At 31.8% G+C, this 26,714-nt stretch overlaps 1 protein-coding gene and 1 long non-coding RNA gene across 3 annotated transcripts in view; both read right to left on the reverse strand.

The window, feature by feature from the left end:
- LOC128201005 (uncharacterized) overlaps positions 1-23,514 on the reverse strand; it is a 38,011-nt gene extending 14,497 nt beyond the window's left edge. The window contains exons 1-2 of the long non-coding RNA XR_008253003.1: positions 14,306-23,514; positions 13,506-13,633 (exon numbers count right to left, since the gene is read on the reverse strand). This is a non-coding gene — a long non-coding RNA (uncharacterized LOC128201005). The remainder of the gene's footprint in view (positions 1-13,505; positions 13,634-14,305) is intronic.
- The window catches only part of LOC113511818 (caskin-2), a 350,084-nt gene that overhangs the window by 243,727 nt on the left and 79,643 nt on the right, over positions 1-26,714 (reverse strand). The window lies entirely within an intron of this gene.

Genomic DNA, 26,714 nt, shown 5'->3' on the forward strand with positions numbered 1-26,714 from the left:
ACTAATAATTATATTAATACAGACTTTTTATCACCGTAATAAAGACAACCTAGTATATATAGGAATATACTATTATATTGAGAAAACAATTCGTTTAACATAATTTTAGAACATTATGTTAACGTTGACCATCTCTATGGGGAATAAAAGCATGACAAATTAGTCATGTAACATGATAATTAACCGATGTTAAAACTCTAAAGGCCATAATGTCGGAAGGCTTCATTGTTGCTACTACGCCTGTGTATAGAAGGTGAGATCCCATGGGTGCTTTTAAAGTAGCCTACAAGCAACGTAATTAAGTGGCCCCTATATTGTATTATATTTACATAGCACGGTACAAGCAAGGTCTTTTTAAAATATTAGAAATTAACTTTTACCCACGATTTCCTTCGCGTGATCGGAATAAATATAACCTAAGTTTTCTTCCATCCCATATGGTACCTGTATACTAAATTTTATAGTAATTCGTTAACCCGTGATAGCCCCAAAAGTAAAAAAAAAATTCATTTGAACATTTATAATATTAATTAATATTTGTATAGCACAGTAACCGAGGTCTGCTTATTAGTGAAAAAAAAATCCATGTGAGTTCTAGCGGAGTTTATTTTAATTACTTGAATGATCTACTCGGTCTAATAGTTTAGCATACTATCTCCCCTTTTGATTGTCATCGGTTCAGTCCCTAGGTAGATACTATTTCTATGTTATACTCACTGTATGTATTTTTAATTTCATCTTGTGTAACTTAATTTTTCCCCAAGGAAATATCTCTTAAAAAACAGGCAAAATATTTCGCCGTTAGGTCTAAATTAGATTTAAAATTTTGGAAAATTAAAAAATATATGAAGATATTTAAAGCAAACATTTCATATAAATGAACGAATTAATAATTTATTTGTAAGAGTAAATTTTCAATTTGTGTAACTGTGAGCTCATCGCTTGTAACATATTATTATGCACAAATAAATTATTTACTCATTTCATATTTTTCATAATAAACCTATTTTAACTTAGATAAGGTGATAAATACTTTTCAAATGTTTCCAAGGTATCGTTTAAATCTGAAAACTGACAAAAATGCGTAAGCGATGTAATAAAAAGCAAGCAACATTAAACGAGATGATAAAAGTTTATTACAAATATCAAGTCCGAATTGAAGTGAGGCCGCGGAAAATCCAATAACAGAATGAAACGAGCGAAATTATATCCGTAAAGGAGATTATTGCGAGCAAACCCGGCGGAAGCGTTCAGTGCTTGAAGAGTTTGATGTCGACTAATATAAAAATCAATACGGATTTCTGTGAATCTTTATGTCTAAATAAAGGAACGTGAACCCCATCAGACATTGACAATGATACAGCGGAAACTAATGGCGATTTCTCCGTTATTATTGAGCTACTTGGCATCTTAACTTCTTGAGTACTTCTTTACGTAAATATATTGAAAATATCTATATGTATCATCAAAATAAGAAGTGAAAACGAAAATTTCAAGAATCTATGTGGTTATTACTTGCGAGAGTAATTATAGTAGTATCTGTAACCAATTACTCTATTTTTTATTATTTCACTAAGGTGGCAAACAAGTATACGTCACACCTGATGGTATGCGGTTACTGTAGCGTATGAACGCCTGCAATACCACGGGCATTACACGCACGTTGTCGACCTTAAAGGAACCTCTTTATCCCTTTTTTTAAGAGACTCCATGCTGTGGTCTCTTGGAAAAACCTCAACAGGGAGCTTATTCTAGAACCTTCATTCAGAGCGTTTGTGGAAAGAAACATCTTTAAAACTTTTTTATCCTTGAACTTGGTTATTGTAACAGAACGTAGGGTCTGCAAAAACAGTACACTCATTTAAAATTATATTCTAAATAAAATCAGAAAATTGTATATGACATAGCTGCTTTCTCTTCTGCCTTTTCTATGTCATATAAAGGTTTTCTGATGTCTTATTACCTAATAGCCAATATTTCGAAATTTTTATTGGAAAGTAAACTGTTGCAACCAACTTTTTTAATATACAATATAGTATGTTATTATGCTATTAATATTAGCGATAAATTAAAAAAAAATATTCAGAGACAGAACTACAATTAACTTGTTCAAACTATATATGGCCAAATGTGTACCTACAGAGAAATAAAATTCAGATTTATTACACGCAACAAAATGGCGGCAAATAACAATTCAAAGGATACAACATAATTTACGAATCTGATAAGGAAATCGTACCTCATTTATATAAGTGACACCTTTAAAATTTCAACACTGCAACAGTTAATTAAACTTTTTAATTAGAGCACAATCGATGAACTCGATTAACTATAAAAGGTACCCTTTTAAGAGTTCCGTACCAAAATGGTAAGTACAAGAAGCCCTACTGGTGTGATTTTAACCAACTATTTTTCCATCCGTCCGTCTGTCGCAACGCTATTACCTCAGCTATTATTAATACTATCTGTTTGGAATTTAAAATAATTTGTAATATAGTAAAAACATTTTTTTTAAACAACTTTGAATGGCTAACCAACTGATGATCTTCCAAAAAGAAATTGGTAATCACCACTTATATGTAGATATGAACCACGACGGACAATAGAATACTATTAACGTCCTTAATACCCTTATATGTAACCATGTCTGAGGACTATTTATACTATTTATTTAAGTACAGGTAACATAATACTATTTTAAATATGTCTATAATTTGTCCAATATTTATTTATTTAAACTTTATTCACTAATAAAATATGCTACAAAGGGTGGTTTTAACCTTATAGGCATTAATTTATTTACACTTTATTGCACCATTTATAAAAATATTATTACACTTAATTTTAATGAGAAGTAATAAAAAAGTGTCCCCATCGCTAAGCAATCTTTTCCAGACAATTTTTGGGTAAAAGACATTATGTATGCACATTCTCTATGAGTAAATTTTTGGATATGCAGACTCGATAGCGATTTAAATATTAAAATAATTTATATTTTAATGTAATATAAAGTATATATTAGTGCAGTATACATAGTTTAATAATAATAATAATAATAGTTTTGCCATAAGAAATTTATTCTTATGGTTTTGTTTAGTATTACTTTACTTAATTTGGGGCTAGATGGCGCTGCTGATGCTATATATACTTAATATGTCCAGTGATATTTATTATTTTTAAATGGTAATGTCTTAATAAAACATATCAATGAGATGAAGTATCTCAATCAAATATTCGTTTATGTTTATTTTATAAAATCTTTTAATTAATCTATTAATGTCGTTTTTAACACTCTTGTAATTAATGGTGTCATTAAAATTCATCAAGTCTAAATAGCTACATGTTTATGCACTTGAAAATATAACTTGACTGCTTTGCCGTTCGAATAAAAATAAAAATGCGTTGAATAAGTTTCAAAGTGAAGAGTAATCGTCGATATTTGGCAGCTATAATATTAGCTAATGTTTGGTACACTCTACTATTGTCTTATTTAGAATTACATGTTTTAATATCCAATTCTGACCGAAATTGTAACATTAGCTAATTTTTGACACACCTCACAATCATTTTCTTTAGTAGTACATACTTCAATATCCAAATCTGCGCAAACTTTGTTCTTTAATTAATATTGACTTTTTAGTTTTGATCACCTACTGTTACTGTTGACTTTACTTGAATACTTTCACTTTATCATCGTAATATCAATTTTATCTTTTAATTTTAACATAGAAATTACTGCTATGCATTCTACTACTATTATAAACGCGAACTTTGTGAGGATATAAGTAATGATATTTGTTACTTTTTCACGCAAAAACTATTGAACAGATTTAAATGAAATTTGGTGCACATACAGGTTATAGGAAGAGAAATATTTTTTCAATTAGAAACACAGAGACAAGAAAAAAACATAGCGAAATAAGAGAAAAGACCAAAATTTTAGATGCGTTAACCCAAAAAAGAAACTTAAGTGAAAACGGGTCGGTCACATTACACGTCAAACAGAAATGGACTAGAAAAATTACAACATTAGCTGGCCTTCCCGGAAAGAGGCCGTCCCATGGAAGAGTAGGAAGCTGAATAAAAAAAAATTACAAGCAAGGATTGTATGAAAATAGCTCAAAATAGGACAAAGTGGTGAAAGATGAAGGAGGCCTATACTCGTTGAGAGGTCCTTATATTGCTTAAAATAAAATAAGAAAATAATTGTAAATTAAAAGAAAAAAAATTTTTTCCTTATTTTTTTTTTTGCCTTTACTTTTATATTAATATGTACTAGGTCGGCCTTAAAATGTGCAATAATATTATAAAGGAAATAAAAAGCATAATATTATTATAGGTTATATTCTACCTTAACATATAGAATACATTGATTCAAGCGAGCTAAGTCTAATAATTTGAATTTTTTCTATTAACGAACTGTTAATATCTCAAAGAACCACATCAGACTTTTTGTGACCAAAGTAAACAATAACACCAGAACAACTAGGGAGATTGAAAACCCTCTCGTGTACACCCCAGTAATACATCACATCATATGCACCAGCATCCCTAACGACACGCCCTTTCCGACTTGTGTGCTTAACTGTACTTTACTGTCCAGATGATATAAATGACATTTATTCACTACATTGTTTGGTATTTTTGTTTGTTGTGTCTGTGCAGTCAATGAAATCGAAACTAACGTAAATAATGACATGAATTTGTTGAACTCATACTACCATGTAGCAACTAAGTTTTAATTTGAAGAGTGAGATGGTAGTGCCAATAGAAGGTATAATGACACAATATTTTAGGTCTCAGAAGGGGGGAGCATGAGAAAGTAAATTCGACGAAAATGAACGACATATTTGCTACTCAACCACTTTTTGCAATGTCTGAATGTTTTGAATTTAATTTCTGCACAGTGCCTGTACCATAATTTTTAAAAAAAAAATCTTTGATTTGCGAAAGTATAATAGTGATAGCTCCAAAAATATATTTTACTCATTTTATTATCTATACAATCCTTTTACTATTCCCACATAATATTGTTCACTAAACACATAGTCTACGAGTATATCATATCAAAACATAATTGTAGCTTATAAATTAATGTAACTATGTTAATTCTCTGTAATGTGTACCTATTGAAATAAAATAAAATAAAAAATAAAAAAATAAAATATCATAAAATTAATACGTAGCATTCACACGGTAATATACAGCTAGTAATTTCGCCTTCTGTACATTTATTTCTATATTTTGATCCGTATTTTATTCTAATATAATTTAAGTGTTCTAATTGTCATTGTATATTTTTATGTATCGAGTACAATAAATAATTAAATATGATATATACTTGGGATATTCCGATAATTCTTCAGTACATTTTGCCTTTTGTACCATTATTTCTATATCTTTACTGTCTTTAATTCTAATGTATTTTAATTGAATTGTCTAATTGTCATTGTATATTTTTATGTATTGAGTACCATAAAGTGTTAAATAAATAATTAAATAGTAATAATGTGAAATACTCGTGATGTTTCGATAATTCTTAGGTACATTTCAAACACCTGCATATGTCAAACCAAAGTATCGCAGCAAAAGCCTCCCCCGACACATGTGCGTAATGATACGACATGTCAACCCTCGAGACGTACAAAATGAGCGCACTTCAAACGGATCTCCCCCGTCACGGTTCCGACACCCCTCGAATGCATTTAGTTGCAGGTGCCTACTATTTTTCTTCCCCGACAAATTCGAATGGAGTGGCTCCATCTCGGATGTCTTTGTGCTTCTCGTTATCGTGGAACATTTTTATTTTCTTTGAAAACATTTTGGGATGTCTTTTATAACATCACTATTAAACAAACACTTATAATATCTCGGTGTAGCCCGCAGCTTATATAAATTAGTATTCTTGTAGTAATTTAATATAGCCTATATATGTATTAAATCTCATTGAATGCTGTTCAGTTATTTAAACATAGTTTAGCAAAAATTAAATTGATTATACTACTAAAGAAAGCAAGTAAACACGACATAAATTTTATAACAATAGCAAGTTGTTTTTGCAAATTTTTAGTAATTTACTGTTGTCCAATTAATTTATGTTAATGTCGTATAAACTTACATCACTCTCACGACAACTGTAGAAAGTGTACTACGTCCAGTTTTTATTTTACTGTTTTTTGTTTTATATATAACATATGTATAGAAAAATATAAAAAGAGTTTGTATGTATTGGTATCAGTCAGGAATTATAAACTAAACAAATTCAGATTTTTTCTGCATTTTATTTCATTTCTAATTGGTCAGTATATCACTCACGTTGTCATACTATGTTTTACTCATCAACTAGCAGCAAGTTGTAATGTCACTTACTTTAGAGCACTTTTAGTTCTACCTCAGACAATAACTTGAATAAAAAGAAAATTTAACTAACATTTATTAATACGCAACTGCATCCGACAAGTGCTGTAAAGTCAGACGTTCATTTGCATAATAAATACATACACACCGTTGTTCATGAAACAGACACCGTCGCGAGAGCTCGAGCGCTTGTTCTCGGTTACAAACTAACAACTATTTGTCTCATCCACCTCCGTTTAATCCTGTTCTGTCTTACTCATTTTCCTACAATAAACTATGGTGTTTCTATACTTTTTCTTACTTAATATTATAATAAATATTTCCTTTAAAATAATGCCCATTTTTATAGAAAAGAGAGACTAAAAAAAAAGTTCTTATAATCTTCATTTACTTCATTTTTGTATTCATTGAAGTTTATTAACAAATACGTGAAAAACAAATGTATAACAAGGTTATGTATGTATGATGTTGTTGTTTATAAGTAAGATAAAATATAATCTTATATAAATTCATAGTATTAATACTTATCTATCTTAGATCTATTCTATCTGATTAATATAGTTACAAGCCGTCAAAACTAAGTAGTTACGTCGAAAACGTAAGAGAACTTTAATCTCCATTACAGAAGTCACTTTCTTTACACACCACATATGAAACGCAATCATCGATTTTCAGTTTTCTATACTACAAAATATGATTCTAAATTCAATTTTATTGGTATAAAATTTAATATTTGTAACATTTTAAACTGCCACTGCCTGCTGTGGCAGTTGGTTGCAGTTAATCTCAGTGCATTCGCCGTGATATTGAACAATGATTTGTGGCTGTATGCTTAGAGTGATACGACGCGCCTGGCTTAAAGGGTGAGGGTGGAACGTCTTTAGCAATTTAGCCTATAAGTTTATTGCGAATATTTTGCGTATCTTTTGTCGTAAATATTAATAGAGATACTGTCATGTTTATCCAATGAAGGGTGGCCTGACCTACATAGGCTGGATCGTATCAGAATACCTCAGAATATAAAAGGATTAGGATATAATGTCACTGTTTATGGTTTAGTTATCACCGCAATGTGACATGGATCTTTTCAATATATTATGTAAACTTATTGAACGTCGTTTGTTGTCGTCGAATTCTTTCTTCACTATTGGGGTAGAAAACAAGCCTTATTATGTGGACTTTAGAGTTTACATAATAGAAAGTGGTATCCGACAATATAGTCACTGATATATATAATCATTTATACATAAAAATCATAAAATAACAAAGGGAAGTAAAATAATACCTGCAATATTATGTGTATAAAATGTGTTGTGCATAGAATTCTAGGTTTGTTGTAACTCTTGAAAACAATACATTTCCGTTGAAACCTATTTTGATATTAGCATTAAAAATATCACAATATTATATTACGTATCGAAATTGTTTTATCTATTGTATAATATTATTATTTCTAAGTACCTATTACATACTTGTACCTGTAAGTGTAATGACTATTTGTGCCATAATAAATAAAAAAAAACAATAAAATGTATGTGTATAGTAACAAATAAAATAATTATCTTTAAACTTGTTCAAAAACCTAGTTAAATTGTTATGTTTTTTTTATAAAATGTAAAATTATCGTTTCCTAAGATTATGCCTAGAATACCAATAAAACTTTACTTTCTTTATGAGCAAGTAACGTAACTGCATCTGATATTAAATTATGAATATTTACTTTAATAATTACAATATGATTGCATGTAAACGATTCGTTTTACGCAATATTACACTGATCGCTCATTATAAATGGCAATATCGATAAAGATTACAAACATTCACTGGCTGGAGGCGGTGAAATGGAACGCAACAAATTAATTCCCTGCCATATGCGATTGATCAATAAGCGATACGTTGCAATGAAACCATTTAATATGATTGCTGTTAATAGCACAGGGATAATATTTGACTTCTAGTCTTTTTTCTTTGCTAGCATAATAACAACTTGCACATCATCAGCAACATATGAGTAAAAAAAATTGCTTATAAAAACTAATATCAAATAATGTTTATTGCTGAACATAGGCCTCCCCCTTTGTGGATTTTGGCGTAAATTTACTGGGTACAGAGGAATAACACCTGAGTCCTCAGGAATAGCAACGCATGGGGGGTATCATGGGCGAAACAGTATACTCTGTTATGTCCATGGTACTGCTCATGTCTATAGGTGACGGTTATCACTTTCCATCAGATGGGCCGTCAGCTTGTTTGCGATTCTAAGTTGTATAAAAAAAATTGCCAGTAGTTTTCACGCTTGGCAGGCGAATTGGCAACCGCAGTTAGGCCTTAGTAATGTTTTAAGGCCACGCTGCTTCGCATCCTTCGACCATTAAGTTCCTTTAGTTACCTCTTACGACACTCACGAGAAAGGAAGGGTTAGGCTATTCTATGTACAGCAAGTATAAAAAAAAACAAATTTCTCAATTTTCGTATTCCGAATTACAGTTCAATACGTTAGTTTTGAGATCAAAATAACTGGTTTAGTCACATTTGTTTATTTTTTTCTGTACATATTTGAAAGCGACCAACCATCTCGAGTCCAAGCAAAGACACACGTAGAACTAATAGAATGTATTATTATTTCAATAATAGCAAATTAATTATCTATTAAGCTACGTTGTAGTTGTAGGTTATCATATTGAAACAATCAGAGGTTAAACGACCATTATGTTTTGTTTCGTAGCTCGGACTCCTACAAAGGTTTGTTCACTCTTGAACTTTGATGCTTTACAATAAGAACCAATATTGTGTGAGACATATCTACTTTTGTTTCCGACTGTAAAAAAAACTCATTTATCACGTGCGTATAAAGTTGTAGGTGGTCTTATTATAAAGTCATTAAACGTAACAAAGGAGTGTGTTTATTGTTTAGAAAGAAGTAGTTGTGCCTGGATATGCAAGATATTATATAAATTATAACCTAAATTCCATATTTACCTCATCTTAAGTATTTATTTTTGTGGAAGTAAATTTTTTTTTTGGTTTAGTCCGGAATCAGTGAGGCTACGTAACCTAGGAAAATATATATAATATATAAGTAAGAAACATATTTAATAGGTCTATAAAAAGTCTCTTATACCACCTATATATGTCCAACGATATCACAAATACATTACACAAATCCGTATTAATTTCGTAATTATTAATTAATTAATTTTTTAATTAATTTATATGATCACCAACCTAAGATATAACGAAGCATTTCAATACAATACTTCTTTAGTGAATTATGTCTTGCTGTGCTTATTTTAATTATAATCGCATATAATCGTAAAATGTAGCTATTTCACATAGTGAGGTCATTGATCTGATGTCAATATTTAACAAATATTGTACTATCTTGTTTATGGACTCTTCAATTGACTAGATTTCTGATATAATCTGACATCACATCAAATATATGTATTTACTTTTAACTGAAGTCGTGTATTGAATTTTTAATAAACGTTACATTTTTCGTTTATTTTTTTATAACATTTAGAATGACAAGCAATCTGACGATCTTGCCACCTAATAAAATCAATAAAATATTAACCATCGACTACAGACCTCAACTCTGTCATAATTAGTACAGAATAAACTTTATATGCTGTTTAAATTGTTCATACATGCAATATTGGATAGAAAAAACCTTACTCTGCCCCAAATTACAATTTATTTGGGCCAAATTTCAAATTACCATGTTTGGTATATTTCAGGTTATTCATTATCTTTGCTTATATCGTTGAGCTTTGAGTATTTTAAGCTCATCGCTTGCTAATTACTGTACTTGCATATTTCTACAGTTTGCTACTAATTTCTGTTAATATAAAAAAAATTCGCACCTTCTTAGCAGTTATGTTCTTTATCTTCTCAGTCATTATGTACCTACGAGCATGAAGGAGCAGCAACTATATTGAATGTGCGGTTGCTTTTCCTCCTGATTATGATTAAATCTAACAATAGTCGAGCTTCGGCCTAGTTTTGTCTAAAAACATAATTCAGATTATTATTTTAGTGCCTGTATCCGAAGTGTGCGCGGTAATCGATGACATACAGCGAGTGGAGCCATATCAATATTTCTTTGACAGGTGACAGCTGTCAGATTTCCCGCGTGTGTTTAACGCTTTATCGATGATGATATTCTATCGGTTCACTTAGATATCTAAATGTTTATTTTGTATAGAGATAGATTGGAGGTGTAGTGGTTAACTGCTTCATCTGTCGATTGACACGAGTTTGATTCTCGCATAATGCAAACATTTGTACCCATGTGTTTTTTTATGGAGTTTGGGATGGGAAACAAGCTAAAGTTTAACCAGATAGAAAGAGGTTGTCTATTTCTATTAGTTTGAGTATCTACTTTGTATACAAAATATGGATAAATCTATATACATAATATGGATTTATATTTACAAAAAAAAATGTAAATATGTTTGAAAGTTATCTAGTACCCATATTACCAGCTGTGCTTGCTTTGGGACCATTAGTAATATATAGTATTAGTAATATATAGTAGAGTATAATAACTCACTAGTAAATCTAATGTAATATTAGACTATCAGACTGTTTGTCTTCTACCGTCAAAAGTGAACATTTTCATCACAGGAATAGGTGTTAAATATCAACAAAAATAAATGAAATTAAAAATTTTAAGTAACTTCAGAAACGCTTGAACAGATTTTTATAATTTGTAGCTAAGAACCATCTCGATTACGTCAGCTTTCAGAAACCGCATCATAATCAGTCCATTCCTTTTGGAGCTACGATGCTACAAGTAGACACACAGTCACGTAACTTATAACACTTATTAAACTTATTAAACATATAACACTCCTGTTTTACGTCGGTGGTTAAAATATTGAGTTTTTTTTTTTTATATTAACATAGCGTGTTCAACAATTAACCGAGTTAGTATAAGAGGCTCAAAATTTTTTGTCGATTTTGAACTTTTGATTCACGTAATTTATGTCCTAATACATGAGTGAATTCTTAGTTTTACGCACCATTAACGGCTTCAATTTCACCTTGCATATGAAATTTTAGCGAGTTTAATTTTAAGACAATATTGTGATTGCTTATGTCATTATATGCAGTATCAATTTCTATGGATAATGAATTTCATTGATGCTTTTTGTTTGACAATAATCAATTCATTGTTTCTTTTAATAATGATAATATCTAACAAAATGCAATATTTTAGCAATATCGTACAAATCCTATTTATCTATCCAGTGCATCCCGATATTGGCAGGTTCAAACAACCGATAAGATAATCCGGAATAACACAGTTTAGTCGGCGTCCAACGCATTCGATCGATAGTAACAAATCGTTACAATCCACGTATCAGCTAATCAGAACCGAAGTGCTGGCTCAATAGTAACGTATTTCTTGGATAAAATATTGTTTTCCCTCTAGGAATAGATTGATACCTATATTATCTGTTACCAGATAATCTATTCTTTACTTATCTGTAGATTGAATTATAAATAAAATAAATTTGTCCTATAATATTTATTTCCATGAACTCTTTTATAATTTACCGTAGCAAACACTATATCATATGGTTTTATTATACCGATAAAATAGCAAATCAAATGTACCGTGACGCTTATATAAATATATATAAATTATAATAAATATATTATATATATTTATATTATGTTATATATAATTTATTTATTTAAATTTCTTTAAGTGTTTCCAAATAACATTATCATTCTGATATACTTAAATGGTGTCCCACAAAAGAATCGACTTAATTGTGACAAAACCAGTTCTTTTCATTTAAAAACTAAACTACTAAACCAATTTTAATTCAGACAAAAATAATTTTCGATAATCGATTTAGAACTGACGGAGTTATGAGGTAACAAACATAAATATAAAACTTTTTTTTAAAGTTTGTTGAAAATCGTACAATATCGTGCCGTATCACGAAAAAGACCAATCTATCATGTATTCGCTGTCAGTTAAACAGAAATAAGCAATTATATAGATTAATAGCTTTTTAATAAGAAGAAATTGAAAGCCATAATAAATAATAAGTAATATAAATCGTAACATATAAAAAACCAGTCAGTCGTGAGACTGCACGTTGGACGTGAAAAGGGCTTAGCTTCACAAACTTGTAAACACTAAGGTTGTTAAGCAATATTATGTAGAAAGTATTTTTTTATTAGAAATTATTTATATTTAAGTATGTATTAATATAATAATAAAATATTCACTTATTGCGTTGTTCATGGAAAATAATGAATATACATCTGGATATGTGTATTTGAGTGTGATGTTCACGCGAATTGAGTGTTTGTTTTAAAGTTCTCAACGAGTACTTAAAAACATTTTCACTTTAAAAAAATATGACGGATTGAACCAGACCGATTTACATGACAACAAGATAAGTTCATCGAACTCTCTTGTTTTCTGTTTATTGCTACTTTGTTACTGTTTGTATTTCTTCTTAGAGTTTTGCAATATTCTTCACTTCTTATCACTGTTCTCTGTAGTATGTTTTATAATAATATTCGTATATATTCACTATTTATTCACGCTTCAATGGCAGAACGAATGTGAATACAATTTGATACACAAACGGACTATTTTATAGATTAACATAACGAACACTTTTTATCCTAATTTATGGGAAAAAAATCACAGTAACTACATACTGTACCATACAATATCAGCCGTAAACTGTCCACTGCTGAACATAAACTTCATGCCATTGGGGGGAAAGGGATTGTCAGTAATGAGGTTTTATAGCCCCATTGCTAGCAATATACCCTCTCAGGTCGACCTCCAAGCGGTTCCCCCTGGAAACCATCATGGTTAATTCTTGTCGAATTCATCATGGTGGGCCAACTGACCTGTATTCATCTATCATCTTCCACTGGTGCCTCGTCGGTGAATACCGATAGCGCGGGTGGAGTTACCATTCCATTATCATCCATTAAAAAAAAACCCATTGCCACTTCAGCTTGCTTATAAATACGTAAAAGTAACATAACTATTTTTTTATTAAAACTAAAATTATATAATAATTTCTCCAAGCCATGTTTGTTGTCTACGTCAACTGAGTACTGTACGAATCCATAATTTATGTATTACATAAAGCAGGACGAACCGGGTATAACGTTGCAATGTTCACAAATAGCCAACTATATACTGCGACCGTAAACTGCGCCTACGCAGCGAAACGTCGCCTTGTCTCTTGTCCCTCACTACAATGATGGAAGTCGTTGCATCCTGGAACTGGTATGTTTTAACTATCATATAAAAGACGATTGATATGGCATAATTTTAAATTTTAGATTACAGTCAATAATATGCACATAAATGTATGAGATATTGCTTGTTGTATGAGGTAGCTGCAAGTCGCTCAGTGATCTATTGATGTAATATGTAGTGTTGTTCGAAGTTTCGTTCCATTTTAGAATTAGAATGAGAATTTCTAAAATGAATGAAGGCGATCGATGTAATTAAAAAATAGACAAACTAAAGGAGTAATGGACTGGCCACGTATTTCAAAGAATTAATGACCGATTGAAAAAGCAAATTCACAAGCGATCTCGTATAAAAAAAACCCTTTACATAAATAAAGTTTGTAAATATAAATAAACGTGACGCGGAAATGTAAGAATTAAATTCCAAATTCAATTTCCGATACGACAACATAACCTTCAAGAAAAGAGTATATTCCTTTTTAAAAGGCCGGCAGCACACCTGCAATGCCGCTGGTGTTGTGGGTGATCATGGGCGGCGGTAGTCACTTACCATCAGGTGAGCCGCATGCTCGTTTGCCCCCTGTGTTGTAAAAAAAAAAAAAAAAAAGAAATTCAACAAAAAGTATCTATTTTTTTACTATACAATCTAGTCAAGTTAAATTACTTAATAATTGTAAACAATAAAGTATTTTATACGTACCGTGTATTATTTATTGTTTCGTAAGTAGGTAAGTACATTAACTTCATATCAGACGTTATCTATCCACTGGTGAACATAGGTCTCTCCCATAAACGGAACAGTCCTGTGACACCTGCATCCACTGACGCTCTTCAATGCATTTGAGGTCGTCACTTCACCTAGTGAAGGGTCGTCCTATACTGCGTTTGCCCGTACAGGGTCACCATTCAAGAATCTTTCTTCCCCATCGGTGATCAGTTCCTTCCAGGAGTGAAGGGATTGTTAGTAATAGGGAGGTTAGTCCCCACTGCTATCAATGTACCTTATTAGGTCGACCTCCACGCGGTTCTCCCTGGAAACGATTGTGACTAATTTATCGTTGAATTCGTCACGATGAGCTAACTGACCTGCCTTTGCATCCTCGCCTATCATCCTTCACTAGTGCCCTGTTAGTGTATAACCATTAGTGCATTCCATTATCATCTATTAAAAAAAAACATAAGCCTCCCCCATAGATTGCCTTAAGGAACGGTCCTGAGCCACCTGCATATAAGTAGATACATATTCTATTTTAATAGTAATAATATACTTAAAATTGAAACATATTAATAATATTAAAATTATTTACAAATATAACGTAACATGTTACATAGTTTCTATGCAAAATTGATTACAACCGAAACATCCAAGTTACATATACAAATTTCTCACTAATGTCATTGGAAATATGAAGCGTGAAGTAACTTTCTTCCGACTTAGAACTGAGGTCATGCGACCTGCACGGTACATTACGGCTACGTCCAGATTGATTGAATGTAATGACTGTTTTACACTTAATGGAAGCACAGTTCTCACTCATTCTTAACACTCCGGTGCTTATGCCAGCTTATTCACGTAAACAAATGATGTTCTTTGGATGTCAAAGTAATATTCCTCCTACATAGGATACCTTTGTTCTCGTCGTGGTCACGATTCGACATCCAGGGTTAGGAAGCGAAATAAAGGAGGTTCAAGGAGCACAAGCATAACAATTTTATTCTAAGAAAAAATGTAAGTACGATAACGTGTTATTTTTTTTATAAATATACGATGATAACATATCGTAATCCTAATTGATTGAGTCGGTTTTTGTTAAAGATTTTCGTCTGATAGATATTGTAAGGAAAATCACACGTACAAAGAAATTAAATATGTAAAGAAATTATGAATGTAAAATATGAAAATCATATACCAATAATTGTTGAGTGATTAAAAAAATTTTAATTGGACGGAACTTGGACTCGCACCTTTCACGTCATGCCGAGGCTTTGTTTTTACCAATTAAACTACTGCTTACTGGAGGCCTCCCAAAATTAACAATAACTTAATATTTTAACTTTTTCTCTTACAATGGCACATACTGAGGAAATTTTAAAAACTAGACACTTAAATTATGAAATGCAAATATAATATTGTCCAAGTGTTTATAAAAATAAAATATATTTTTTTAAGAATTGAAAACATTTGAAACGCACGGAATTTGAAACCCGTTTGTCATCGTCATACAAGTTACGAGTTGAAACTGGTTATTGTGGTTCATTGGATAGTCTAACTGTCGCGGGTAGATTAAGTAATGTGTTCCCGAAGTGGCGCCATGTGTGAAAATTCCGAGACGTGTATCTAATGAAACGGTAGTCCATTTACCTAACTGATAGAAGGGGCCGAATTCTATCAAAGGTGAGGATTGAAACCTCGCCCATTGTTTGCTTTAATCACAATTGCGTTAAAAAGTACCTAACTTTTTTTTCTAAAAAATGAAATGATAATCATATTTCCTATGACTATTTTATGTAGACAACACAATCACACACTGATACTCATATACATATACATACATATGCACACATTTCTTTACTCATCAATATATTTTATTTAAACACTTAACATTTTCTTTTCTTTTTTTACAACACCTCGCTCTGAAGATTATCTGTGCCAACTAATTTTAATACCCACTTGTAATATGTGTGGTTAACTGTTATTGACTTAGGATATCTAAATTTTAAACCATTTAGTAATTACTACGTTTAAGGTTGTTGTTATTCTAAATATTATTTATTTATTATTAATTTTAAAGGCCGGCAACGCGCAAGCAACTCCTTTTGTATTGCAGACGTTTAAGGACGACGGTAGTTGCTATTCATCAAGCATTTCCATCTGCTCGTTTACCTTATTAACGATAAAAAAGAAATATAGAAAAATAAATATCAAAAAGATTACATATCTTTTCTTTCCTGTATTATCTCTCTGGTGAAACGTTGACGTCGATGGTGTCTAGAGTTACCTAGTAATTTCACTAAATCGTTGACAATTTACCATGAGGCCTGACTTGCATTGCCTATTGCCGTATCTAGTACTATCGCGTGCTCTGCGCGCGAGTCACCAACATTCAGTACTCTGTACTCAATTAAAGTAAGTGATTTGTAGACGGATGCCCAACGACATCGACACTGGATTCCTGCACCTAGAGCATAATCGACGCTATTCTACATAACTGACTTTCTATACGGGCTACGAACAAACTTTCAGATAACAAGATTTTCCCAATAATTGGCTTAATTCAAGCGCATCGATCAATCATCGCGGTGGAATCCAGACGGTGTCAAACGAACGACTTTGTACTCTTTTGAGATTTCATTTAAAATTGAAAACTAATAAATGACATTTATACAGCCATCACGAAACTACAACTTGTAACTCTCTCCTTGCCTAGTTTATAAGGTTATAGTTAATTCTATATGTTTTGTAAAATATATATTTTAGTGTTTATTTTGCGCAGTGATATGGGTGTTGCTTTTTGTAAATAAAGTATCGCGTTCGATTCTTGGTCGCCTTCTTATAACACCAGGGTACATTAGCATATATCTCAGGCTATGGGTGGATTAATATTAAAGATTTTTTTTATATCACTGAGGTGGCAAACAATACCAGGGCGTACGTTACTGATCCTGAAGGAACCTCTGTATACCTTTTCGCAGACCCTCATGTTGTAGTCTCTTGGAAAAACCTGATCTGACCTGATGAATCTGAGCATTTGTGGGAGGAAACATCTCTGAAACCGCGCTGTACACGACCATCCAGGCTCTAAAGTATGGGGGTGAAATCCATGTTATTGGAAATTATTTAATAAATCTACACTTCAAAGGGTAAAATAATGAATTTACAAAGCCATCTATTGTTAAAAAAAAATTAATTTATTTATGTATCTGTAAAAAATTAAAATTTTATACAGATACATAAATAAATTAAAAGTAAAAAAAACGCTGTACAGAGTTGGTGAATAGTTAACATTATTTAAATAAACATATAATATTTTCTCTTTAGAATATTGCTACATCTCTTTAGTACAAAGAGGCGAGCTCTTAACAGCTTTCTTGAATGCGTAATTCTGTAATCTTTACTACGGGAAAGCAACGTTTAGATGCACATTTATGTTAACGAGACATTCATTGAGTTATTGAATGTGTTACAAGCTGCATTAAGGTAGTGCTGCAGTACTTCTTCTAGTAATAACACGGTTTACTTTATCAGCAATTTTTGTCACATTCCTGCATTTAACATAATATTTACCTTATCATCATCGTCGTCATATCAGCCGTTAACTGTCCACTGATGAATGTAGATCTCCTCCTATTGGGAGAGTTTTGTGCGTAGTTGCCACGCTTGGTAGGCGGGTTAGCAACCGCGGTTAGGCTTTGTTGACGTTTAAAAAGGGCCACTGCTGCCTATCCCTAGACCATTAAGTTCCCTTAATCGCATCCACAGTCAACATCCAAGACAAATACTTAACTACCTTCCTAAATTTTTTTACTTATTTTTAAATCACTCAGTCATAGCCTGTGATATTACACTGCTGGACAAAGGTGCCGCTAACTGTTACCATCTCCCACGGTTGCTGGTCAGGGCGTACCAGTCTTTGTGTAACAGGTTGAGGTTATATCTTCATCGTGTACGAGTTCTTCCACGACTTCTCTTAGGAACCAAGTATACCTACAGATTTTTACACACCCATTGCTTGGCACAGTTGGCATGTGATTCACATGTCCTATTCCACTTCTTTTTAATTAAACTTTAATTATTTTCTTTAGAATTATACTGCTTATCATATAATATGCTTTAAAAGATAAGCTTAAGGCATTCTTTATTGACTGGAAGGATCAAAAAAATGATTATAAAATTATTGGAATGAGCTATATCTATATGATTTTTTTTTATTTGCTACCATAGATAAAAACCGATTAGTCACAAATAAAAAAAATAAAATAAAAAAGTCAGTAACAAAAAAGTGTTGATTCAACGGTCAACGTTTGAGAAGTGAAGAGTATTTATTTACTACGAATTATATAATATTAAATAAATCATATCTTTATCTACTCCTTTATTCAATAAGATGTCTCATTGAAACTTTATAAGATAACATAGTTTTTTTTTTTTTTTTTTTTATCTAATATTAGACTTAGATAAGAAAGATTAAATGCAAGGGCGCGGCGAGGGATTTCTACGACCAGTTTGACTTTTACTCTAATTAATCGAGGGGGGTGTAACCGTGCCGAAGTGGATTAATTACTTTGTGCATAGTGTTACTAGAGAGTCAAACTCACACAGATCGATAATGTAGCACTTAGGAGAAAGCTAGTGATGCACTGAAAGTTATACTACATTAATATTTTATAATCCATATTACAAGTATATACATATATATGATATGATATTATGAATCCTGATCGATTTCGGACAGAGAGACAGTTTCGACTGCGTTATTAATTTCACTCCCTATCCTCTCTGAACTGAATGACTCATATATCAACGTACAGCCAAAACTGCTGAATCTAGAATCTTGAAATTTGGTAGAGAGGGTCTTTTAATGTGGGTGTGGGTAAACAATAAGAATGAAATATTAAAAATTCAAGCATTAAGGGAGTAATACTTCTAAAGTCCACGCATACGAAGTCACGGGCAAAAGCTAGTAACTATATACTCATACATATAGGGGGGCTAATATCCTTACCAATATTATGTGGAAGTGAGTTTGTATGTTTGTTTTTTTACTTTATAGATCCTTAACTAATCATTATAAAATTTAGTGTACACGTACGTACTAGGTGGGATGGAAAATTATATATGCTACTTTTTATCCAAGTAATTAAACATGTCATGGTCACACGGACGAAGTTGCGGGAAAAAGCTAGTAGTAGATAAACCGTTGTTGATGTTGGTGTGCTCGAATGTTGAGTGTAAGTATATAAATAAAAATCAAATGCTGATCGTTGGTAAGTACATCACTTTAAAATAGTTGGATTTAGCTAATTTTTTTTTATATTTTTATTTTATTGAGAATTACAGCGAAAGAAAAAATGGAAATTGAATAGTACAACGTCTGTTGGATCAGCAAATATACTATTAAAAGTTAAAATTTATATTGATGTTTGGATGTTCAAATCATCATCAATCTCAATTACAATCAATCTCAGCTATTGCTAAACATAGGATGTTTAAATGTTTGTTACTAATTATATCGTGCCTAAAAAAGAAATTTGATACTTGAATCTTTGCCACCATTTGTAATACACAACATTTCATAGTATTGTGTTACATTGTATATTAGTAGCGCAACGTTCTAAGTCTGAAACTGAGAAACATTTTACGTTTACGTACATTTGCTATCATTTACGCTGACAATGTACAAGTAAATATCTAAATAACATCATGGAAATTCGCAGAAAATTACCAAAGCTGTATTTGACAGACCAGTAGCACTTACAATGGGCCGTCAATGTCAAAACCATTTCTTTAAGAAATATTATATATAATAAAATCTCAGTATAAGGAACTTTGTTGGCGTGTTACACCGCTATTAAGCCTGCAAGATTTACGGTTACTTAGTTCTGATCAAGCTTGTACTAAAACAGACTAAGAAACCAGCTATGAATACGATTCGAAGTAGATATAAATATTAAACTTAAAATAGTCGTAAACCGGACGAAAAGTCAAGCCCATGGTAGTTTACCATCACTATGATCAGATACTTAAAACAAATGACACATTAGAAATAAATGACACATTTAAAACGAATGACATATTTAAAACAAATATCACATTTGTAACAAATTACACATTGTTCATATCTATTACCGCTCGATGTCCGAATAGCACGCGTGAGTCAGGAATAACGTCTATGCATAAATTGTCTATTTGCGCAGCCGATATACTAGACACGAGACTTATCCTAGATATTCAATTTATTGTGAGATTACAACCCGCCGCGGATTTGCAACGATTTATAGCGAACACCAATTTACGTATGTCGTTTACATACGAATTAGTCCATAATACTATCTTTAAGTGAAATATTCATAGAAACGTATTAATAACATTGTGGTTTATTGGCTTATTTTATTGCTTTAAGATATATAAAAACAGAAAGGGCCATAAAAAGATAATAAAAAAGCTTTAATAAAATACTAATATATATTTTAATAATGATTTAAAATTAACTATCAGGTTTAAACGCTTTTATCTATGGTAAAGTCGAAAGCATTCGAATGTCGAAAGTACAATACAAGGCCATGGACTGGCAACAATACCGTCGACTTTCATCCCACACAAGCGTAACAGAACTGTCAGTTTATCCCATAAAAGCCGAAAGCGCACAATAAAAGGTAAGAGATCAAATGAAACTCTGTTACAAAAGATTACATTTTAATTCAGTGATAAAACACTTTCTCTACAAAGTAGATCCCTACTTTGAGCAAGATACCAATGGTGACATCTAGCGGGGAGCGGCAATACGACCATTTTATTGTTACGATCGTAGCTGTAAAATTAATACTGGATGTGTTCTAGAGGCGAGGTTCTCATGACTGGTTAAACTAATTGATCTTACTATCACGAGATTATATACAATTTTTGGTTCTCCAATTGACTTCGAATGCGTATAGTTTTAAATATAATATATTATGTTAATGAACACATTACCACTTCGGACTCGATTTTTATAAGTACTTTCTTAATGTTCCGGACGACCTCCCGATTATAGAGTAAATAGTGATAGTATACAGTTTTAAAATAGTTAATAGAATAATTGAAGTAATAGCCATCGTCATCGTCGAGTCGTCGTGTCATCGGGATTTGTCGTGTTTTTCGTGCCGTCGTGTCGTCGAACTCGTCGATATAGTAGTGCTCACGCATCTGATCCTCCGATATCGACAGTCACCGCCTGCGTCGGCGACTGAGGATCATTTAAATCGGTGCTCTGTATACCTGTTGTGTGCAAGGTGCCGTGCTAGGTGGGATAAGTTCACGTCCGGGCATACCAGCGCCCCGGTGCCAGCCGACGCGCCTTCCAACTATCGGGAGCAACGGCATTGCACACTTAATTTAAAGAATTTACTCTTATACTATATTTATTACAAAAGGATAAGCAAACTGAAGTAGCAATTGGCAAGGCACATAGCTCGAAGAACTGACAACTGATGAGGAAGAAAGATTCTCGAATATCAACCCTGCACCGGCAAACGTACGCATAACGTAAATATTATTAACGAACGTAAAACGTACGTTAATAATATTAATAGTATTTTGAATACACATTCTAGTTACTCTATATCTGTATTTTATGATTATTTTAGAGCTAAATAAAACAAATGGAGTCGGTGTCTACTTTAACAAAAAACACTTCGCTCGCACGAACGTCCAGATAGAAATTTTCATTGCCACTTTATTTTCCAATACTGAATTCTAGTGAAATGAGACTGGGACATAAAACCTCCTATTACTCAAAGTGAACAGTCAGCATAAAAAGCGCTGGGAAGTGCTAAGCAGCACAGCTCGTTAGCGTTTAGTTCGCTTGTTCCACTACTTTTTCTTGGTGTGACTTTCAAATAGGGTTTTCGTTTTTTCTAAGGTGATACGTAGGTGACGTATGTATCGTAAAGCTGAGACGATAGTTTGCGATAATGAATAACTGGATTGCTATATTGTTGCCAAGTTATCTCTTTTTAATATTCTACGTGCTACACTAGTTTTTATTGGAAACTTGGCTTTATTTACGTCAACCAGGAAGATTTTTATATTTTCTGGAATGAATTAACAGCAATTAGGGTGCTGTGTGTCCACACTTGTAATATTTTTTATTTCAAAGTAGATGATTCAGGTAATTCACGAACCCATGATCTCACTGTGAAACTAGTCCTATCCATAAGAAACTATTAGCCTAACCTTACCGCGCTGGCTAGATGGCTAGTTATAATGTTTTATTCCGAGTTTTCACTATCCTAGACATACTATCCACTGCTGAACATAGACCTTCCCTTAAGGGAAGTTTTGTCAGTAGTTACTACGCTTGGCAGGCGGATTGGCAACCACAGTTAGGCTTTGATAATGTTTTGCAAGGAACGCTACTACCGACACCTCGACCATTAAGTTCTTTAAGCCGCGTCTTACGACACCCATGAGAAAGAAAAGGGTGACCCATTCTATATCAATTCTATATAAGAATGCATTTCTTAAATAAGTCTAAATATGGCACTACTTGTAAATCTGACACTGAATAAATTAATACAAGTATTATCCTTAAAAAATATATTAACATAATCAAGGAGCGCATCCGTCAATCGCAACATCGTAACAAATGAACAAAAAGCAGACTGTAACCTGCCCAGAATTGAAATGCGAGGAAGATTAGCTATGGTAGGCCCGAGCCACGTTTACAACTAACGAGAAGAATGGCACACCGACCCTTAAACGGTTGATGCCTTCCGCATTGGCGCCGAAGTAATAACTTGTGAGCAAAGTGCAGCAGATATGTGACCGCAGAACCACAGACCACAAGAATACTGCAACCTTCCTTTTTGGTGGGACCGCATTGTTGTGCACTTGCCTTTAGCTGTGGGATCTATTGACGTGTTTTTTTTTTTTTTATTTACATAAGTACAGCTTTATGTTTATAGAGTTCTATTTCTATTCCATCTTGCCTTTGACATGTCAAAATGTAATAAAATTGGACAACTTTTTCAAGGATTACAAGGAATTTGAAAAAATATGCACGATTTTTTTTATTTATTTTGATGGTGTATTAGTTTATATTATAGGTATATATACCTTTACTATTAAAATAAAATTGTAAAATGGTATAAGTTTTTAAACTTTTTAAACAATGAATTTTTATATTGTAATTTTTTAACATAAACCGGTCTATCATGAGATCTAATATTAAAATATTATTTTTACATTTCAACTATTCTCCATAGAAAACGGAGTTCAATTTTATGAATATCAATATTATTAACTATACTTTCATTTGTTTACGCCATTACACTAAATCTCGTTTTAAATTTTGCTTATATTTTTTACTTTTATTATGTACTGTATTTATTATAATGATACTCTAAAGATTTATAAATCAATATTCTTTTAAATTGATTATTAGTATCAACAATAATTAATGTTAAATAAAAAGGAAATAATAAATACGGCTACATTTGCTAATAATAACTGCATACAGGGTGCATTAATAGGTACCTTTTTACAATCATTTATCTTAACATAATCTTGTCCTGATGTTGTTAATGTAAAATACTGAGAGGAATTATATAGGAAATAATGCGATGCTGTGTATAGACTACATAAAAGAAGGACAAGATTAATCATAACTATTCAGCTGAATTAATGAAATAAAGGTAAGGTATATGAGAATAAAAATAACATGAACGTGGTTTGTGATTGGATTTTCTGAATTATCTTAATTATAAGGGACCGACCCCTATTTTGTAATGCGCACGTGACAATTTGCGATAGCCAAAACCTTAGGCGTCCGTAAACGCTGACAGCTGTTTACCAACAAATGGACTGTATGTTTGACTAGTATAGACATATTTAAGAGGAGCTAATGGGCTGTGCCCACCTCAGAATTATCTAGTGCCCACTTCAAGATGCCAGCGGAGTTTTTTACTGTGCGCAAAATATGTTTGAGAGTACCTACATAAATATCAGACTTTAATAATCTGACAACCACTTGGCACGACTCAATGTAGTTGAATAAAGTTCCTGCAATAACTATATTATTGAAATATAAATGCTCAGCAAATATAATTTCCCACTTCCTATGAAATTGAACTGTAGAAAGCGGTTCTTAATGAAGTCATCTTGTTAAAGAACTCCTCGTTTGCATACAATAAAGAAATGCAAAATGAATTAGCTTCCAATGCGACGGATGTAATGAGTTGAACGATAGTTTGTGGAAAATTGAACCTTGTTTTGTTAAGTGTAGAGTTGAGAACGGCGTGAATACAGAAGCTCATGAAATTGACCTGCGAAATACTGTTTCGAAACTGACACATCTCCGTCATATAGCACTTCTATAGCAGGTTTGTTACAATCAGTAAATGAACATACTAAGATCCAAGATAAATATTTAAGTAGTTATAATGTAGTTATCATAAACATTAACATTTAAATACCTGCAAAAACTTCCAATGAAATATTTAATAGTGCGCAAGAACGTATAGCTTAAATAACATTTCAATATTGAAATATTATTTGAATGTAGACTTTACTTGTGACAATATAAATATTAAAAAAGAAATTGACTTCCCCAAAAAAGGTGTATTAAGGTTTCATAAACGCACGTGATACTCATAATGTTGCAGGCTACAGTTACCATTTACCATCAGACGGGCTGTATACTTGTTTGCTATATGTTTGTTTAGTACAAAAAAAAATATATTAATTTATTTACATATGTTTTGTTACTTTAAATTGTTATTAATATTTGAACTAAACCTGGTCACAATAACGAGACTATATAATAAACATTATCTCATGTAGAACTCTAAAAATCAATAAACTAGATTGAAAAACTATGTATTAATATTAACTAATATCATAGAGCATTGAACCGATGTTCAATCTACAATTTGACGAATATTGAAGACGTTGTAAGATTCCAAACACAGAAAATGAAAAAAAGAAATGTAACGATGATGGAACATTGTCTGATACTTAATTTTTATATGTACGAAAGCTAAATTCATTATCTTAAACACGAATATTTATAAAAAGAAATTATGCTACAAATTAAATATTAATTCATTCTTCTATTTTCTTGTAAATTATTTTCTATTTCACTACGGTTACAAAATCGTATGCTGCGTAATTTCTAACTTTCTCACCCTGTTTAATGTTTAATAATTTTCACCAATACCTGTGAACAAAAAACAGAAGTTAGTTATGATCTTTTTAAAAATACTGTTTTAATTAATGTACTTAGTATATACAAACAAAGAACACATTTCAGGGTAATGAGTTGTATAAATGTAAATAACGTTATGAGTTTCGTCCGCATCTTTCTCGGTAACTCAACGAACCCCTGGGACTATCCTAATATTTTACATTCAAAATTCAAAGTTATGATAAAGCCCTACTAAATATATTGTGAATAATTTTATGACAATTACAATAACTGCATACCAATTTACCAAAAACCAAATCCATTTACCTGCAAAAATATTCAAATAACTCGAATAATAAAGATGCAGAAAGACATGAATACATTAAATATCTATGTGTAAAACAGTACTGCGATATTTGTCAAGATCTCCTAGATTAAACTGAATAAAAGAAAGAAAGAAAAATAATTTAATTAGTGGCATACATAGACCTTACAACAACTAACACTAAAATCAAATTATAGTCAATAAATATTATGAAATTGCTTAAACAGCCCAAGAATCTCAAATAATGCTTTTAAATTAATAGAGCAGAGATAATGTAATACTATACTTATAAATAGGAATTAAAATATCTGACTGTTAACTATCGACACGAAAAAGAAGAAGAAAATGCTGATAATAACACGTTTCGATTTGCTAGCTGTTAAATCTAAATATGAATTACTCAGGAAATTATTAAGCAAATATAAAAAGCTTTATTACTCAAATGGCAAATAAGCATACGTATGTCATAGTAGGTTGCCTCAGTTTAAGAAAATATTTGAACGATGATCCAATAAAATTTTTTTTATACGACTATAGTGGTAAATAAACATACGGCCCGTCTAATGGTAAACGGTCATCGCGCCTATGAATGCCTGTAACACCAGCGATATTATGCCTTTTTTGATGTACCGACAATATATATATATATATATATATATATATATATATATATATATATATATATTTGAGACGTAAATATAAAAAAGGATGATCAACGTACAGCCGAAACTGCTGCATCTTCAAATTTTCCTGACAGGTTCTTGATATACTCTTAGGTGAACAATAAGAACAAACTTTTTTAAATAATTGTTCAAAGTTCGTATGAAATTTCGTCCGTTTAAAAGATACCTAGACACGTAACATTTTATAGAACAAGAAATGGAAAACCACACATGAGCGAA

Source organism: Galleria mellonella, unplaced genomic scaffold (assembly GCF_026898425.1).
Source record: "Galleria mellonella isolate WM207_F2 unplaced genomic scaffold, CSIRO_AGI_GalMel_v1 utg329, whole genome shotgun sequence".
Lineage (NCBI taxonomy): Eukaryota > Metazoa > Arthropoda > Insecta > Lepidoptera > Pyralidae > Galleria > Galleria mellonella.